The 14,278-nt window shown below is 35.1% G+C and overlaps 3 non-coding genes across 3 annotated transcripts; all 3 read left to right on the top strand.

Moving 5' to 3' along the window:
* Positions 1-4,382: 4,382 nt before the first annotated feature.
* TRNAS-ACU (transfer RNA serine (anticodon ACU)) lies at positions 4,383-4,456 on the top strand. The gene has a single exon. It is a non-coding gene; the product is annotated as a tRNA-Ser (tRNA).
* A 3,434-nt stretch (positions 4,457-7,890) lies between these two features.
* Positions 7,891-7,964, top strand: TRNAS-ACU (transfer RNA serine (anticodon ACU)). The gene has a single exon. It is a non-coding gene; the product is annotated as a tRNA-Ser (tRNA).
* Positions 7,965-12,561: 4,597 nt separating this feature from the next.
* Positions 12,562-12,635, top strand: TRNAS-ACU (transfer RNA serine (anticodon ACU)). Its single transcript has one exon. It is a non-coding gene; the product is annotated as a tRNA-Ser (tRNA).
* Positions 12,636-14,278: the final 1,643 nt, after the last annotated feature.

Genomic DNA, 14,278 nt, shown 5'->3' with positions numbered 1-14,278 from the left:
TCATTTTCTGCCTTAATTTTTATGCTAACAAATTTGTTCTCTAAAAAGTGTCCACAAAGCCAAGTCTCTGATTAACACCTTTGTAGGGATGGTTTTTCACCTATTACTAAATTAAACTTGCTCCATTGGAAAGGCAGCAAGATGCATCCTCATTTCAATGTCTACTGAAATAATACAGGTTGACACCAGGAAACATTAACGCCACTGCATCCTTGCTGCTTTCTCATGTAGAAGTCTGTTTAATGTGAAAACAAGGTGACATCTAATTAGCACACAGGTAAGGAATTAAGAAAATCTTTATTTAAGGGTGAAGATGTTTCTCACAAAATCGTTGCCCCAATGCATCATTGAAATTCAAGCTGGAAAGATGATTTTAATATATCACTTGTACATTTTGTATTGCTCTTCTGGTGACAATGTAGTTTGTTTTTGTCAATTACCCTTTTAATAATAGGGTAAAGAAAATTAAGTGGATTTTTTAAAGAAAACTATACTGTCAATATACTATTAAAACAAATTAAAATGGTAAAAGTTATTGTACTTTAAGTAAAAATAAAAGAGCAAAAATATCAATCCCAGTTTTGATTACTTAAATTAACAAAAAAAAATGCATATAGCAAAGGATAGTTTCAATCTGCCTACCTCTGGGTTATGGGCCCAGCATGCTTCCATTGCAGTACTCTGCTGCACATGTAAGTGCAAGAGATCCTGAAGCACTCACTCATCATGGGAAAGTACCAATGTGTTTCTTCGTTGGTTGATGGAAGAAACATCTTACAAAAACTCTCCAGATTATTGACTTTTTAAAGTTTTTCTAGGAAACGTTCTAGATGTATGCTTATTAGCCTTTGTCAGTAAGTACTTTTTGCAAAGTGTTTCTGTGGCGCAATCGGTTAGTGTGTCCGGCTACTAACCAAAAGGTTGGTGGTTCAATCCCAACCAGGGACGTAATTGACCTTGTTATCAGATTTTGGTGATCTTTAAGTAGACAAGTCAAAATTTCAAACCCCCTGTTCTGGTGTAGGGTACCTGGCCTTCTCTGATGTAATCAGAGTTAGATTTGATTCAGTGATTTTATAAAAACAGCTAGGAAGCACAATTTAGCAGTGGGTTGCAGAGAAAAAGAAATATGCTGGCAAAAAAAATCTAATTGAGTGATTCAACAGCTCTTAATTTTCTGGCTTTATTTTTATGCTAACAAATTTGTTCTCTGAAAAGTGTCCACAAAGCCAAGTCTCTGATTAACACCTTTGTAAGGATGGTTTTTAACCTATTACTAAATTAAACTTGCTTCATTGGAAAGGCAGCAAGATGCATCCTCATTTCAATGTCTACTGAAATAATACAGGTTGACACCAGGAAACATTAACGCCACTGCATCCTTGCTGCTTTCTCATGTGGAAGTCATTTTAATGTGAAAACAAGGTGATATCTAATTAGCACACAGGTAAGGAATTAAGAAAATCTTTATTTAAGGGTAAAAATGTTTCTCACAAAATCGTTGCCCCAATGCATCATTGAAATTCAAGCTGGAAAGATGATTTTAATATATCACTTGTACATTTTGTATTGCTCTTCTGGTGACAATGTAGTTTGTTTTTGTCAATTACCATTTTAATAATAGGGTAAAGAAAATTAAGCTGATTTTTGAAAGAAAACAATACTGTCAATATACTATTAAAACAAATTAAAATGGTAAAAGTTATTGTACTTTAAGTAAAAATAAAAGAGCCAACATATCAATCCTAGTTTTGGATTACTTTAATTAACAAAAAAAAAATGCATATAGCAGAGGATAGTTTCAATCTGCCTACCTCTGGGTTATGTGCCCAGCATGCTTCCATTGCTGTACTCTGCTGCACATGTAAGTGCAATAGATCCTGAAGCACTCACTCATCATGGGAAAGTACCAATGTGTTTCTTCGTTGGTTGATGGAAGAAACATCTTACAAAAACTCTCCAGATTATTGACTTTTTAAAGTTTTTCTAGGAAACGTTTTAGATGAATGCTTATTAGCCTTTGTCAGTATGTACTTTTGCAAAGTGTCTCTGTGGCGCAATCAGTTAGTGTGTATGGCTATTAACCAAAAGGTTGGTGGTTCAATCCCACCCAGGGACGTAATTGACCTTGTTATCAGATTTTGGTGATCTTTAAGTGCACAAGTCAAAATTTCAAACCCCCTCTTATGGTGTAGGGTACCTGGCCTTCTCTGATGTAATCAGAGTTAGATTTGATTCAGTGATTTTATAAAAACAGCTAGGAAGCACAATTTAGCAGTGGGTTGCAGAGAAAAAGAAATATGCTGGCAAAAAAATCCAATTAAGTGATTAAACAGCTCTTCATTTTCTGGCTTTATTTTTATGCTAACAAATTTGTTCTCTGAAAAGTGTCCACAAAGCCAAGTCTCTAATTAACACCTTTGTAAGGATGGTTTTTCACCTATTACTAAATTAAACTTGCTTCATTGGAAAGGCAGCAAGATGCATCCTCATTTCAATGTCTACTGAAATAATACGGGTTGACACCAGGAAACATTAACGCCACTGCATCCTTGCTGCTTTCTCATGTGGAAGTCTGTTTAATGTGAAAACAAGGTGATATCTAATTAGCACACAGGTAAGGAATTAAGAAAATCTTTATTTAAGGGTGAAGATGTTTCTCACAAAATCGTTGCCCCAATGCATCATTGAAATTCAAGCTGGAAAGATGATTTTAATATATCACTTGTACATTTTGTATTGCTCTTCTGGTGACAATGTAGTTTGTTTTTGTCAATTACCCTTTTAATAATAGGGTAAAGAAAATTAAGTGGATTTTTTAAAATAAAACTATACTGTCAATATACTATTAAAACAAATTAAAATGGTAAAAGTTATTGTACTTTAAGTAAAAATAAAAGAGCAAAAATATCAATCCCAGTTTTGATTACTTAAATTAACAAAAAAAAATGCATATAGCAAAGGATAGTTTCAATCTGCCTACCTCTGGGTTATGGGCCCAGCATGCTTCCATTGCAGTACTCTGCTGCACATGTAAGTGCAAGAGATCCTGAAGCACTCACTCATCATGGGAAAGTACCAATGTGTTTCTTCGTTGGTTGATGGAAGAAACATCTTACAAAAACTCTCCAGATTATTGACTTTTTAAAGTTTTTCTAGGAAACGTTTTAGATGAATGCTTATTAGCCTTTGTCAGTATGTACTTTTGCAAAGTGTCTCTGTGGCGCAATCAGTTAGTGTGTATGGCTATTAACCAAAAGGTTGGTGGTTCAATCCCACCGAGGGACATAATTGACCTTGTTATCAGATTTTGGTGATCTTTAAGTAGACAAGTCAAAATTTCAAACCCCCTCTTATGGTGTAGGGTACCTGGCCTTCTCTGATGTAATCAGAGTTAGATTTGATTCAGTGATTTTATAAAAACAGCTAGGAAGCACAATTTAGCAGTGGGTTGCAGAGAAAAAGAAATATGCTGGCAAAAAAATCCAATTGAGTGATTAAACAGCTCTTCATTTTCTGGCTTTATTTTTATGCTAACAAATTTGTTCTCTGAAAAGTGTCCACAAAGCCAAGTCTCTGATTAACACCTTTGTAAGGATGGTTTTTCACCTATTACTAAATTAAACTTGCTTCATTGGAAAGGCAGCAAGATGCATCCTCATTTCAATGTCTACAGAAATATTACAGGTTGACACCAGGAAACATTAACGCCACTGCATCCTTGCTGCTTTCTCATGTGGAAGTCTGTTTAATGTGAAAACAAGGTGATATCTAATTAGCACACAGGTAAGGAATTAAGAAAATCTTTATTTAAGGGTGAAAATGTTTCTCACAAAATCGTTGCCCCAATGCATCATTGAAATTCAAGCTGGAAAGATGATTTTAATATATCACTTGTACATTTTGTACTGCTCTTCTGGTGACAATGTAGTTTGTTTTTGTCAATTACCATTTTAATAATAGGGTAAAGAAAATTAATGGATTTTTAAAAGAAAACAATACTCTCAATATACTATTAAAACAAATTAAAATGGTAAAAGTTATTGTACTTTAATGAAAAATAAAAGAGCAAAAATATCAATCCCAGTTTTGGATTACTTTAATTAACAAAAAAAATGCATATAGCAGAGGATAGTTTTAATCTGCCTACCTCTGGGTTATGGACCCAGCATGCTTCCATTGCAGTACTCTGCTGCACATGTAAGTGCAAGAGATCCTGAAGCACTCACTCATCATGGGAAAGTACCAATGTGTTTCTTCGTTGGTGGATGGAAGAAACATCTTACAAAAACTCTCCAGATTATTGACTTTTTAAAGTTTTTCTAGGAAACGTTCCAGATGTATGCTTATTAGCCTTTGTCAGTATGTACTTTTTACAAAGTGTCTCTGTGGCGCAATCGGTTAGTGTGTCTGGCTACTAACCGAAAGGTTGGTGGTTCAATCCCACCCAGGGACGTAATTGACATTGTTATCAGATTTTGGTGATCTTTAAGTAGACAAGTCAAAATTTCAAACCCCCCGTTATGGTGTAGGGTACCTGGCCTTCTCTGATGTAATCAGAGTTAGATTTGATTCAGTGATTTTATAAAAACAGCTAGGAAGCACAATTTAGCAGTGGGTTGCAGAGAAAAAGAAATATGCTGGCAAAAAAAATCTAATTGAGTGATTCAACAGCTCTTAATTTTCTGGCTTTATTTTTATGCTAACAAATTTGTTCTCTGAAAAGTGTCCACAAAGCCAAGTCTCTGATTAACACCTTTGTAAGGATGGTTTTTAACCTATTACTAAATTAAACTTGCTTCATTGGAAAGGCAGCAAGATGCATCCTCATTTCAATGTCTACTGAAATAATACAGGTTGACACCAGGAAACATTAACGCCACTGCATCCTTGCTGCTTTCTCATGTGGAAGTCATTTTAATGTGAAAACAAGGTGATATCTAATTAGCACACAGGTAAGGAATTAAGAAAATCTTTATTTAAGGGTAAAAATGTTTCTCACAAAATCGTTGCCCCAATGCATCATTGAAATTCAAGCTGGAAAGATGATTTTAATATATCACTTGTACATTTTGTATTGCTCTTCTGGTGACAATGTAGTTTGTTTTTGTCAATTACCATTTTAATAATAGGGTAAAGAAAATTAAGCTGATTTTTGAAAGAAAACAATACTGTCAATATACTATTAAAACAAATTAAAATGGTAAAAGTTATTGTACTTTAAGTAAAAATAAAAGAGCCAACATATCAATCCTAGTTTTGGATTACTTTAATTAACAAAAAAAAAATGCATATAGCAGAGGATAGTTTCAATCTGCCTACCTCTGGGTTATGTGCCCAGCATGCTTCCATTGCTGTACTCTGCTGCACATGTAAGTGCAATAGATCCTGAAGCACTCACTCATCATGGGAAAGTACCAATGTGTTTCTTCGTTGGTTGATGGAAGAAACATCTTACAAAAACTCTCCAGATTATTGACTTTTTAAAGTTTTTCTAGGAAACGTTTTAGATGAATGCTTATTAGCCTTTGTCAGTATGTACTTTTGCAAAGTGTCTCTGTGGCGCAATCAGTTAGTGTGTATGGCTATTAACCAAATGGTTGGTGGTTCAATCCCACCGAGGGACGTAATTGACCTTGTTATCAGATTTTGGTGATCTTTAAGTGCACAAGTCAAAATTTCAAACCCCCTCTTATGGTGTAGGGTACCTGGCCTTCTCTGATGTAATCAGAGTTAGATTTGATTCAGTGATTTTATAAAAACAGCTAGGAAGCACAATTTAGCAGTGGGTTGCAGAGAAAAAGAAATATGCTGGCAAAAAAATCCAATTAAGTGATTAAACAGCTCTTCATTTTCTGGCTTTATTTTTATGCTAACAAATTTGTTCTCTGAAAAGTGTCCACAAAGCCAAGTCTCTAATTAACACCTTTGTAAGGATGGTTTTTCACCTATTACTAAATTAAACTTGCTTCATTGGAAAGGCAGCAAGATGCATCCTCATTTCAATGTCTACTGAAATAATACGGGTTGACACCAGGAAACATTAACGCCACTGCATCCTTGCTGCTTTCTCATGTGGAAGTCTGTTTAATGTGAAAACAAGGTGATATCTAATTAGCACACAGGTAAGGAATTAAGAAAATCTTTATTTAAGGGTGAAGATGTTTCTCACAAAATCGTTGCCCCAATGCATCATTGAAATTCAAGCTGGAAAGATGATTTTAATATATCACTTGTACATTTTGTATTGCTCTTCTGGTGACAATGTAGTTTGTTTTTGTCAATTACCCTTTTAATAATAGGGTAAAGAAAATTAAGTGGATTTTTTAAAATAAAACTATACTGTCAATATACTATTAAAACAAATTAAAATGGTAAAAGTTATTGTACTTTAAGTAAAAATAAAAGAGCAAAAATATCAATCCCAGTTTTGATTACTTAAATTAACAAAAAAAAATGCATATAGCAAAGGATAGTTTCAATCTGCCTACCTCTGGGTTATGGGCCCAGCATGCTTCCATTGCAGTACTCTGCTGCACATGTAAGTGCAAGAGATCCTGAAGCACTCACTCATCATGGGAAAGTACCAATGTGTTTCTTCGTTGGTTGATGGAAGAAACATCTTACAAAAACTCTCCAGATTATTGACTTTTTAAAGTTTTTCTAGGAAACGTTTTAGATGAATGCTTATTAGCCTTTGTCAGTATGTACTTTTGCAAAGTGTCTCTGTGGCGCAATCAGTTAGTGTGTATGGCTATTAACCAAAAGGTTGGTGGTTCAATCCCACCGAGGGACATAATTGACCTTGTTATCAGATTTTGGTGATCTTTAAGTAGACAAGTCAAAATTTCAAACCCCCTCTTATGGTGTAGGGTACCTGGCCTTCTCTGATGTAATCAGAGTTAGATTTGATTCAGTGATTTTATAAAAACAGCTAGGAAGCACAATTTAGCAGTAGGTTGCAGAGAAAAAGAAATATGCTGGCAAAAAAATCCAATTGAGTGATTAAACAGCTCTTCATTTTCTGGCTTTATTTTTATGCTAACAAATTTGTTCTCTGAAAAGTGTCCACAAAGCCAAGTCTCTGATTAACACCTTTGTAAGGATGGTTTTTCACCTATTACTAAATTAAACTTGCTTCATTGGAAAGGCAGCAAGATGCATCCTCATTTCAATGTCTACAGAAATATTACAGGTTGACACCAGGAAACATTAACGCCACTGCATCCTTGCTGCTTTCTCATGTGGAAGTCTGTTTAATGTGAAAACAAGGTGATATCTAATTAGCACACAGGTAAGGAATTAAGAAAATCTTTATTTAAGGGTGAAAATGTTTCTCACAAAATCGTTGCCCCAATGCATCATTGAAATTCAAGCTGGAAAGATGATTTTAATATATCACTTGTACATTTTGTACTGCTCTTCTGGTGACAATGTAGTTTGTTTTTGTCAATTACCATTTTAATAATAGGGTAAAGAAAATTAATGGATTTTTAAAAGAAAACAATACTCTCAATATACTATTAAAACAAATTAAAATGGTAAAAGTTATTGTACTTTAATGAAAAATAAAAGAGCAAAAATATCAATCCCAGTTTTGGATTACTTTAATTAACAAAAAAAATGCATATAGCAGAGGATAGTTTTAATCTGCCTACCTCTGGGTTATGGGCCCAGCATGCTTCCATTGCAGTACTCTGCTGCACATGTAAGTGCAAGAGATCCTGAAGCACTCACTCATCATGGGAAAGTACCAATGTGTTTCTTCGTTGGTGGATGGAAGAAACATCTTACAAAAACTCTCCAGATTATTGACTTTTTAAAGTTTTTCTAGGAAACGTTCCAGATGTATGCTTATTAGCCTTTGTCAGTATGTACTTTTTACAAAGTGTCTCTGTGGCGCAATCGGTTAGTGTGTCTGGCTACTAACCGAAAGGTTGGTGGTTCAATCCCACCCAGGGACGTAATTGACATTGTTATCAGATTTTGGTGATCTTTAAGTAGACAAGTCAAAATTTCAAACCCCCCGTTATGGTGTAGGGTACCTGGCCTTCTCTGATGTAATCAGAGTTAGATTTGATTCAGTGATTTTATAAAAACAGCTAGGAAGCACAATTTAGCAGTGGGTTGCAGAGAAAAAGAAATATGCTGGCAAAAAAAATCTAATTGAGTGATTCAACAGCTCTTAATTTTCTGGCTTTATTTTTATGCTAACAAATTTGTTCTCTGAAAAGTGTCCACAAAGCCAAGTCTCTGATTAACACCTTTGTAAGGATGGTTTTTAACCTATTACTAAATTAAACTTGCTTCATTGGAAAGGCAGCAAGATGCATCCTCATTTCAATGTCTACTGAAATAATACAGGTTGACACCAGGAAACATTAACGCCACTGCATCCTTGCTGCTTTCTCATGTGGAAGTCATTTTAATGTGAAAACAAGGTGATATCTAATTAGCACACAGGTAAGGAATTAAGAAAATCTTTATTTAAGGGTAAAAATGTTTCTCACAAAATCGTTGCCCCAATGCATCATTGAAATTCAAGCTGGAAAGATGATTTTAATATATCACTTGTACATTTTGTATTGCTCTTCTGGTGACAATGTAGTTTGTTTTTGTCAATTACCATTTTAATAATAGGGTAAAGAAAATTAAGCGGATTTTTGAAAGAAAACAATACTGTCAATATACTATTAAAACAAATTAAAATGGTAAAAGTTATTGTACTTTAAGTAAAAATAAAAGAGCCAACATATCAATCCTAGTTTTGGATTACTTTAATTAACAAAAAAAAATGCATATAGCAGAGGATAGTTTCAATCTGCCTACCTCTGGGTTATGTGCCCAGCATGCTTCCATTGCTGTACTCTGCTGCACATGTAAGTGCAATAGATCCTGAAGCACTCACTCATCATGGGAAAGTACCAATGTGTTTCTTCGTTGGTTGATGGAAGAAACATCTTACAAAAACTCTCCAGATTATTGACTTTTTAAAGTTTTTCTAGGAAACGTTTTAGATGAATGCTTATTAGCCTTTGTCAGTATGTACTTTTGCAAAGTGTCTCTGTGGCGCAATCAGTTAGTGTGTATGGCTATTAACCAAAAGGTTGGTGGTTCAATCCCACCCAGGGACGTAATTGACCTTGTTATCAGATTTTGGTGATCTTTAAGTGCACAAGTCAAAATTTCAAACCCCCTCTTATGGTGTAGGGTACCTGGCCTTCTCTGATGTAATCAGAGTTAGATTTGATTCAGTGATTTTATAAAAACAGCTAGGAAGCACAATTTAGCAGTGGGTTGCAGAGAAAAAGAAATATGCTGGCAAAAAAATCCAATTAAGTGATTAAACAGCTCTTCATTTTCTGGCTTTATTTTTATGCTAACAAATTTGTTCTCTGAAAAGTGTCCACAAAGCCAAGTCTCTAATTAACACCTTTGTAAGGATGGTTTTTCACCTATTACTAAATTAAACTTGCTTCATTGGAAAGGCAGCAAGATGCATCCTCATTTCAATGTCTACTGAAATAATACGGGTTGACACCAGGAAACATTAACGCCACTGCATCCTTGCTGCTTTCTCATGTGGAAGTCTGTTTAATGTGAAAACAAGGTGATATCTAATTAGCACACAGGTAAGGAATTAAGAAAATCTTTATTTAAGGGTGAAGATGTTTCTCACAAAATCGTTGCCCCAATGCATCATTGAAATTCAAGCTGGAAAGATGATTTTAATATATCACTTGTACATTTTGTATTGCTCTTCTGGTGACAATGTAGTTTGTTTTTGTCAATTACCCTTTTAATAATAGGGTAAAGAAAATTAAGTGGATTTTTTAAAATAAAACTATACTGTCAATATACTATTAAAACAAATTAAAATGGTAAAAGTTATTGTACTTTAAGTAAAAATTAAAGAGCAAAAATATCAATCCCAGTTTTGATTACTTAAATTAACAAAAAAAAATGCATATAGCAAAGGATAGTTTCAATCTGCCTACCTCTGGGTTATGGGCCCAGCATGCTTCCATTGCAGTACTCTGCTGCACATGTAAGTGCAAGAGATCCTGAAGCACTCACTCATCATGGGAAAGTACCAATGTGTTTCTTCGTTGGTTGATGGAAGAAACATCTTACAAAAACTCTCCAGATTATTGACTTTTTAAAGTTTTTCTAGGAAACGTTTTAGATGAATGCTTATTAGCCTTTGTCAGTATGTACTTTTGCAAAGTGTCTCTGTGGCGCAATCAGTTAGTGTGTATGGCTATTAACCAAAAGGTTGGTGGTTCAATCCCACCGAGGGACATAATTGACCTTGTTATCAGATTTTGGTGATCTTTAAGTAGACAAGTCAAAATTTCAAACCCCCTCTTATGGTGTAGGGTACCTGGCCTTCTCTGATGTAATCAGAGTTAGATTTGATTCAGTGATTTTATAAAAACAGCTAGGAAGCACAATTTAGCAGTGGGTTGCAGAGAAAAAGAAATATGCTGGCAAAAAAATCCAATTGAGTGATTAAACAGCTCTTCATTTTCTGGCTTTATTTTTATGCTAACAAATTTGTTCTCTGAAAAGTGTCCACAAAGCCAAGTCTCTGATTAACACCTTTGTAAGGATGGTTTTTCACCTATTACTAAATTAAACTTGCTTCATTGGAAAGGCAGCAAGATGCATCCTCATTTCAATGTCTACAGAAATATTACAGGTTGACACCAGGAAACATTAACGCCACTGCATCCTTGCTGCTTTCTCATGTGGAAGTCTGTTTAATGTGAAAACAAGGTGATATCTAATTAGCACACAGGTAAGGAATTAAGAAAATCTTTATTTAAGGGTGAAAATGTTTCTCACAAAATCGTTGCCCCAATGCATCATTGAAATTCAAGCTGGAAAGATGATTTTAATATATCACTTGTACATTTTGTACTGCTCTTCTGGTGACAATGTAGTTTGTTTTTGTCAATTACCATTTTAATAATAGGGTAAAGAAAATTAATGGATTTTTAAAAGAAAACAATACTCTCAATATACTATTAAAACAAATTAAAATGGTAAAAGTTATTGTACTTTAATGAAAAATAAAAGAGCAAAAATATCAATCCCAGTTTTGGATTACTTTAATTAACAAAAAAAATGCATATAGCAGAGGATAGTTTTAATCTGCCTACCTCTGGGTAATGGGCCCAGCATGCTTCCATTGCAGTACTCTGCTGCACATGTAAGTGCAAGAGATCCTGAAGCACTCACTCATCATGGGAAAGTACCAATGTGTTTCTTCGTTGGTGGATGGAAGAAACATCTTACAAAAACTCTCCAGATTATTGACTTTTTAAAGTTTTTCTAGGAAACGTTTTAGATGAATGCTTATTAGCCTTTGTCAGTATGTACTTTTGCAAAGTGTCTCTGTGGCGCAATCAGTTAGTGTGTACGGCTATAAACCAAAAGGTTGGTGGTTCAATCCCACCCAGGGACGTAATTGAACTTGTTATCAGATTTTGGTGATCTTTAAGTAGACAAGTCAAAATTTCAAACCCCCTGTTATGGTGTAGGGTACCTGGCCTTCTCTGATGTAATCAGAGTTAGATTTGATTAATTGATTTTATAAAAACAGCTAGGAAGCACAATTTAGCAGTGGGTTGCAGAGAAAAAGAAATATGCTGGCAAAAAAATCAAATTGAGTGATTAAACAGCTCTTCATTTTCTTGCTTTATTTTTATGCTAACAAATTTGTTCTCTGAAAAGTGTCCACAAAGCCAAGTCTCTGATTAACACCTTTGTAAGGATGGTTTTTCACCTATTACTAAATTAAATTTGCTTCATTGGAAAGGCAGCAAGATGCATCCTCATTTCAATGTCTACTGAAATAATACGGGTTGACACCAGGAAACATTAACGCCACTGCATCCTTGCTGCTTTCTCATGTGAAAGTCTGTTTAATGTGAAAACAAGGTGATATCTAATTAGCACACAGGTAAGGAATTAAGAAAATCTTTATTTAAGGGTGAAGATGTTTCTCACAAAATCGTTGCCCCAATGCATCATTGAAATTCAAGCTGGAAAGATGATTTTAATATATCACTTGTACATTTTGTATTGCTCTTCTGGTGACAATGTAGTTTGTTTTTGTCAATTACCATTTTAATAATAGGGTAAAGAAAATTTAGTGGATTTTTGAAAGAAAACAATACTGTCAATATACTATTAAAACAAATTAAAATGGTAAAAGTCATTGTACTTTAAGTAAACATAAAATAGCTAACATATCAATCCCAGTTTTGGATTACTTTAACAAAAAAAATGCATATAGCAGAGGATAGTTTCAATCTGCCTACCTCTGGGTAATGGGCCCAGCATGCTTCCATTGCAGTACTCTGCTGCACATGTAAGTGCAAGAGATCCTGAAGCACTCACTCATCATGGGAAAGTACCAATGTGTTTCTTCGTTGGTTGATTTAAGAAAATTCTTACAAAAACTCTCCAGATTATTGACTTTTTAAAGTTTTTCTAGGAAACGTTCTAGATGAATGCTTATTAGCCTTTGTCAGTATGTACTTTTTGCAAAGTGTCTCTGTGGCGCAATCGGTTAGTGTGTATGGCTACTAACCAAAAGGTTGGTGGTTCAATCCCACCCAGGGACATAATTGACCTTGTGATCAGGTTTTGGTGATATTTAAGTAGACAAGTCAAAATTTCAAACCCCCTCTTATGGTGTAGGGTACCTGGCCTTCTCTGATGTAATCAGAGTTAGATTTGATTCAGTGATTTTATAAAAAACAGCTAGGAAGCACAATTTAGCAATGGGTTGCAGAGAAAAAAATATGCTGGTAGAAAAATCCAATTGAGTGATTAAACAGCTCTTCATTTTCTGCCTTTATTTTTATGCTAACAAATTTGTTCTCTAAAAAGTGTCCACAAAGCCAAGTCTCTGATTAACACCTTTGTAGGGATGGTTTTTCACCTATAACTAAATTAAACTTGCTCCATTGGAAAGGCAGCAAGATGCATCCTCATTTCAATGTCTACTGAAATAATACAGGTTGACACCAGGAAACATTAACGCCACTGCATCCTTGCTGCTTTCTCATGTAGAAGTCTGTTTAATGTGAAAACAAGGTGACATCTAATTAGCACACAGGTAAGGAATTAAGAAAATCTTTATTTAAGGGTGAAGATGTTTCTCACAAAATCGTTGCCCCAATGCATCATTGAAATTCAAGCTGGAAAGATGATTTTAATATATCACTTGTACATTTTGTATTGCTCTTCTGGTGACAATGTAGTTTGTTTTTGTCAATTACCCTTTTAATAATAGGGTAAAGAAAATTAAGTGGATTTTTTAAAGAAAACTATACTGTCAATATACTATTAAAACAAATTAAAATGTTAAAAGTTATTGTACTTTAAGTAAAAATAAAAGAGCAAAAATATCAATCCCAGTTTTGATTACTTTAATTAACAAAAAAAATGCATATAGCAGAGGATAGTTTCAATCTGCCTACCTCTGGGTAATGGGCCCAGCATGCTTCCATTACTCTGCTGCACATGTAAGTGCAAGAGATCCTGAAGCACTCACTCATCATGGGAAAGTACCAATGTGTTTCTTCATTGGTTGATGGAAGAAACATCTTACAAAAACTCTCCAGATTATTGACTTTTTAAAGTTTTTCTAGGAAACGTTCTAGATGTATGCTTATTAGCCTTTGTCAGTAAGTACTTTTTGCAAAGTGTTTCTGTGGCGCAATCGGTTAGTGTGTCCGGCTACTAACCAAAAGGTTGGTGGTTCAATCCCAACCAGGGACGTAATTGACCTTGTTATCAGATTTTGGTGATCTTTAAGTAGACAAGTCAAAATTTCAAACCCCCTGTTCTGGTGTAGGGTACCTGGCCTTCTCTGATGTAATCAGAGTTAGATTTGATTCAGTGATTTTATAAAAACAGCTAGGAAGCACAATTTAGCAGTGGGTTGATAGTGGGTGACTGAAGCATGTATGAGTGGGAGATAGTGGGTGACTGAGGCCGGGGTGACTGGGAGATAGTCAGTGACTAAGGCAGGGGTGATAGGGATATAGTGGATGACTGTGGCAGGGGTGACAGGGACAGTAGGAGACTGAGGCAGGGGTGACAGGGATAGTGGGTGACTGAGGCAGGGGTGATATGGAGATAGTGGTTGACTGAGGCAGGGGTGACAGAGATAGTGGGTGACTAAAGCAGGGGTGACTGGTATAGTGGGTGACTGAGGCAGGGGTCGCAGGTATAGTGGTTAACTGAGGCAGCGGTGACT

Source organism: Pseudophryne corroboree, unplaced genomic scaffold (genome assembly GCF_028390025.1).
Source record: "Pseudophryne corroboree isolate aPseCor3 unplaced genomic scaffold, aPseCor3.hap2 scaffold_383, whole genome shotgun sequence".
Classification (NCBI taxonomy): Eukaryota; Metazoa; Chordata; class Amphibia; order Anura; family Myobatrachidae; genus Pseudophryne; species Pseudophryne corroboree.
Note: the sequence above shows the minus strand (reverse complement) of the source record. Positions and strands in the feature narration are given on the sequence as shown.